The sequence below is a fragment of the Schistocerca serialis genome, chromosome 7 (genome assembly GCF_023864345.2).
Source record: "Schistocerca serialis cubense isolate TAMUIC-IGC-003099 chromosome 7, iqSchSeri2.2, whole genome shotgun sequence".
NCBI lineage: Eukaryota > Metazoa > Arthropoda > Insecta > Orthoptera > Acrididae > Schistocerca > Schistocerca serialis.
In genome coordinates this window covers 612,995,427-613,001,426 of record NC_064644.1, presented here as the reverse complement: position 1 = coordinate 613,001,426, position 6,000 = coordinate 612,995,427, and positions in this window count along the sequence as shown.

Below are 6,000 nucleotides of genomic sequence, written 5' to 3'. Positions count from 1 at the left end.
TGGCCACATCACCTGAAGCGATACGCCATTATCTGTCGACATAAAGACTTTCACAGTACTCCTGCTAGTAGCTCCTCCAGTTTGCCCATGTATTTCGCCTGTTTGACGAGGCATTTGGCTACCTTAAGAGAGTCATAGTTACTCCTGCCAGTGGTCTCCCCGTTAAAACCACAGTCACATCTACAAGCTCACTCTGCCACGTTCACCACAAGCGGTACGCCATTATTTGTCGACATTATGACCTTCACAGTACTCCTGCTGGGAGCTTCTCGAGTTTGCCGATATATTTCGCCTGTGGACGAGGCATTTGGTTACCTTTAGAGAGTCGTAGTTACTCTTGCCAATTGTTCCCCGTTTTTACCACAGTCACATTTTCAAGCTTTCTCTCGCCAGTTCACCTGAAGCGATACGCAGTTATCTGTCGCCATAAAGACTTTCACAGTACGCCTGCCGGGAGCTTCTCGAGTTTGCCGATGTATTTCGCCTGTTGACGAGGCATTTAGTTACCTTAAGAGAGTCATAGTTACTCCTGTCAGTTGCTCCCCGTTTTACGACAGTCTCAGTTTCAAACTTCTTCTAGCCAGTTCTCCTAAAGCGATACGCCATTATCTGCTCAACATAATGACTTTCACAGAACTCCTGCCGGAGCTTCTCGAGTTTGCCGATATATTCCATGTGTTGACGAGGCATTTGGATGCCTTAAGAGAGTTATAGTTAAACCTGTCAGTTGCTCTCCGTTCTACAACAGTCACATCTACAAGCTTACTCTGGCCACATCACCTGAAGCGACTACGCCATTATCTGTCGACATAAAGACTTTCACAGTACTCCTGCTAGTAGCTCCTCCAGTTTGCCCATGTATTTCGCCTGTTGACGAGGCATTTGGCTACCTTAAGAGAGTCATAGTTACTCCTGCCAGTGTCTCCCCGTTAAACCACAGTCACATCTACAAGCTCACTCTGCCACGTTCACCACAAGCGGTACGCCATTATTTGTCGACATTATGACCTTCACAGTACTCCTGCTGGGAGCTTCTCGAGTTTGCCGATATATTTCGCCTGTGGACGAGGCATTTGGTTACCTTTAGAGAGTCGTAGTTACTCTTGCCAATTGTTCCCCGTTTTAACCACAGTCACATTTTCAAGCTTTCTCTCGCCAGTTCACCTGAAGCGATACGCAGTTATCTGTCGCCATAAAGACTTTCACAGTACGCCTGCCGGAGCTTCTCGAGTTTGCCGATGTATTTCGCCTGTTGACGAGGCATTTAGTTACCTAAGAGAGTCATACGTTACTCCTGTCAGTGCTCCCCGTTTTACGACAGTCTCAGTTTCAAACTTCTTCTAGCCAGTTCTCCTAAAGCGATACGCCATTCAACATAATGACTTTCACAGAACTCCTGCCGGAGCTTCTCGAGTTTGCCGATATATTCCATGTGTTTGACGAGGCATTTGGATGCCTTAAGAGAGTTATAGTTAAACCTGTCAGTTGCTCTCCGTTCTACAACAGTCACATCTACAAGCTTACTCTGGCCACATCACCTGAAGCGATACGCCATTATCTGTCGACATAAAGACTTTCACAGTACTCCTGCTAGTAGCTCCTCCAGTTTGCCCATGTATTTCGCCTGTTGACGAGGCATTTGGCTACCTTAAGAGAGTCATAGTTACTCCTGCCAGTGTCCTCCCCGTTAAACCACAGTCACATCTACAAGCTCACTCTGCCACGTTCACCACAAGCGGTACGCCCATTATTTGTCGACATTATGACCTTCACAGTACTCCTGCTGGAGCTTCTCGAGTTTGCCGATATATTTCGCCTGTGGACGAGGCATTTGGTTACCTTTAGAGAGTCGTAGTTACTCTTGCCAATTGTTCCCCGTTTTACCACAGTCACATTTTCAAGCTTTCTCTCGCCAGTTCACCTGAAGCGATACGCAGTTATCTGTCGCCATAAAGACTTTCACAGTACGCCTGCCGGGAGCTTCTCGAGTTTGCCGATGTATTTCGCCTGTTGACGAGGCATTTAGTTACCTTAAGAGAGTCATAGTTACTCCTGTCAGTTGCTCCCCGTTTTACGACAGTCTCAGTTTCAAACTTCTTCTAGCCAGTTCTCCTAAAGCGATACGCCATTATCTGTCAACATAATGACTTTCACAGAACTCCTGCCGGAGCTTCTCGAGTTTGCCGATATATTCCATGTGTTGACGAGGCATTTGGATGCCTTAAGAGAGTTATAGTTAAACCTGTCAGTTGCTCTCCGTTCTACAACAGTCACATCTACAAGCTTACTCTGGCCACATCACCTGAAGCGATACGCCATTATCTGTCGACATAAAGACTTTCACAGTACTCCTGCTAGTAGCTCCTCCAGTTTGCCCATGTATTTCGCCTGTTGACGAGGCATTTGGCTACCTTAAGAGAGTCATAGTTACTCCTGCCAGTGTCTCCCCGTTAAACCACAGTCACATCTACAAGCTCACTCTGCCACGTTCACCACAAGCGGTACGCCATTATTTGTCGACATTATGACCTTCACAGTACTCCTGCTGGGAGCTTCTCGAGTTTGCCGATATATTTCGCCTGTGGACGAGGCATTTGGTTACCTTTAGAGAGTCGTAGTTACTCTTGCCAATTGTTCCCCGTTTTACCACAGTCACATTTTCAAGCTTTCTCTCGCCAGTTCACCTGAAGCGATACGCAGTTATCTGTCGCCATAAAGACTTTCACAGTACGCCTGCCGGGAGCTTCTCGAGTTTGCCGATGTATTTCGCCTGTTGACGAGGCATTTAGTTACCTTAAGAGAGTCATAGTTACTCCTGTCAGTTGCTCCCCGTTTTACGACAGTCTCAGTTTCAAACTTCTTCTAGCCAGTTCTCCTAAAGCGATACGCCATTATCTGTCAACATAATGACTTTCACAGAACTCCTGCCGGAGCTTCTCGAGTTTGCCGATATATTCCATGTGTTGACGAGGCATTTGGATGCCTTAAGAGAGTTATAGTTAAACCTGTCAGTTGCTCTCCGTTCTACAACAGTCACATCTACAAGCTTACTCTGGCCACATCACCTGAAGCGATACGCCATTATCTGTCGACATAAAGACTTTCACAGTACTCCTGCTAGTAGCTCCTCCAGTTTGCCCATGTATTTCGCCTGTTGACGAGGCATTTGGCTACCTTAAGAGAGTCATAGTTACTCCTGCCAGTGTCTCCCCGTTAAACCACAGTCACATCTACAAGCTCACTCTGCCACGTTCACCACAAGCGGTACGCCATTATTTGTCGACATTATGACCTTCACAGTACTCCTGCTGGGAGCTTCTCGAGTTTGCCGATATATTTCGCCTGTGGACGAGGCATTTGGTTACCTTTAGAGAGTCGTAGTTACTCTTGCCAATTGTTCCCCGTTTTACCACAGTCACATTTTCAAGCTTTCTCTCGCCAGTTCACCTGAAGCGATACGCAGTTATCTGTCGCCATAAAGACTTTCACAGTACGCCTGCCGGGAGCTTCTCGAGTTTGCCGATGTATTTCGCCTGTTGACGAGGCATTTAGTTACCTTAAGAGAGTCATAGTTACTCCTGTCAGTTGCTCCCCGTTTTACGACAGTCTCAGTTTCAAACTTCTTCTAGCCAGTTCTCCTAAAGCGATACGCCATTATCTGTCAACATAATGACTTTCACAGAACTCCTGCCGGAGCTTCTCGAGTTTGCCGATATATTCCATGTGTTGACGAGGCATTTGGATGCCTTAAGAGAGTTATAGTTAAACCTGTCAGTTGCTCTCCGTTCTACAACAGTCACATCTACAAGCTTACTCTGGCCACATCACCTGAAGCGATACGCCATTATCTGTCGACATAAAGACTTTCACAGTACTCCTGCTAGTAGCTCCTCCAGTTTGCCCATGTATTTCGCCTGTTGACGAGGCATTTGGCTACCTTAAGAGAGTCATAGTTACTCCTGCCAGTGTCTCCCCGTTAAACCACAGTCACATCTACAAGCTCACTCTGCCACGTTCACCACAAGCGGTACGCCATTATTTGTCGACATTATGACCTTCACAGTACTCCTGCTGGGAGCTTCTCGAGTTTGCCGATATATTTCGCCTGTGGACGAGGCATTTGGTTACCTTTAGAGAGTCGTAGTTACTCTTGCCAATTGTTCCCCGTTTTACCACAGTCACATTTTCAAGCTTTCTCTCGCCAGTTCACCTGAAGCGATACGCCATTATCTGTCGACATAAAGACTTTCACAGTACTCATGCTAGTTGCTCCTCCAGTTTGCCGATGTATTTCGCCTGTTGACGAGGCATTTGGCTACCTTAAGAGAGTCATAGTTACTCCTGCTAGTGTCTCCCCGTTAAGCCACAGTCACATCTACAAGCTCACTCTGCCACGTTCACCACAAGCGGTACGCCATTATTTGTCGACATTATGACCTTCACAGTACTCCTGCTGGGAGCTTCTCGAGTTTGCCGATATATTTCGCCTGTGGACGAGGCATTTGGTTACCTTTAGAGAGTCGTAGTTACTCTTGCCAATTGTTCCCCGTTTTACCACAGTCACATTTTCAAGCTTTCTCTCGCCAGTTCACCTGAAGCGATACGCCATTATCTGTCGACATAAAGACTTTCACAGTACTCATGCTAGTTGCTCCTCCAGTTTGCCGATGTATTTCGCCTGTTGACGTGGCATTTGGCTACCTTAAGAGAGTCATAGTTACTCCTGCTAGTGTCTCCCCGTTAAGCCACAGTCACATCTACAAGCTCACTCTGCCACGTTCACCACAAGCGGTACGCCATTATTTGTCGACATTATGACCTTCACAGTACTCCTGCTGGGAGCTTCTCGAGTTTGCCGATATATTTCGCCTGTGGACGAGGCATTTGGTTACCTTTAGAGAGTCGTAGTTACTCTTGCCAATTGTTCCCCGTTTTACCACAGTCACATTTTCAAGCTTTCTCTCGCCAGTTCACCTGAAGCGATACGCCATTATCTGTCGACATAAAGACTTTCACAGTACTCATGCTAGTTGCTCCTCCAGTTTGCCGATGTATTTCGCCTGTTGACGAGGCATTTGGCTACCTTAAGAGAGTCATAGTTACTCCTGCTAGTGTCTCCCCGTTAAGCCACAGTCACATCTACAAGCTCACTCTGCCACGTTCACCACAAGCGGTACGCCATTATTTGTCGACATTATGACCTTCACAGTACTCCTGCTGGGAGCTTCTCGAGTTTGCCGATATATTTCGCCTGTGGACGAGGCATTTGGTTACCTTTAGAGAGTCGTAGTTACTCTTGCCAATTGTTCCCCGTTTTACCACAGTCACATTTTCAAGCTTTCTCTCGCCAGTTCACCTGAAGCGATACGCCATTATCTGTCGACATAAAGACTTTCACAGTACTCATGCTAGTTGCTCCTCCAGTTTGCCGATGTATTTCGCCTGTTGACGTGGCATTTGGCTACCTTAAGAGAGTCATAGTTACTCCTGCTAGTGTCTCCCCGTTAAGCCACAGTCACATCTACAAGCTCACTCTGCCACGTTCACCACAAGCGGTACGCCATTATTTGTCGACATTATGACCTTCACAGTACTCCTGCTGGGAGCTTCTCGAGTTTGCCGATATATTTCGCCTGTGGACGAGGCATTTGGTTACCTTTAGAGAGTCGTAGTTACTCTTGCCAATTGTTCCCCGTTTTACCACAGTCACATTTTCAAGCTTTCTCTCGCCAGTTCACCTGAAGCGATACGCCATTATCTGTCGACATAAAGACTTTCACAGTACTCATGCTAGTTGCTCCTCCAGTTTGCCGATGTATTTCGCCTGTTGACGAGGCATTTGGCTACCTTAAGAGAGTCATAGTTACTCCTGCTAGTGTCTCCCCGTTAAGCCACAGTCACATCTACAAGCTCACTCTGCCACGTTCACCACAAGCGGTACGCCATTATTTGTCGACATTATGACCTTCACAGTACTCCTGCTGGGAGCTTCTCGAGTTT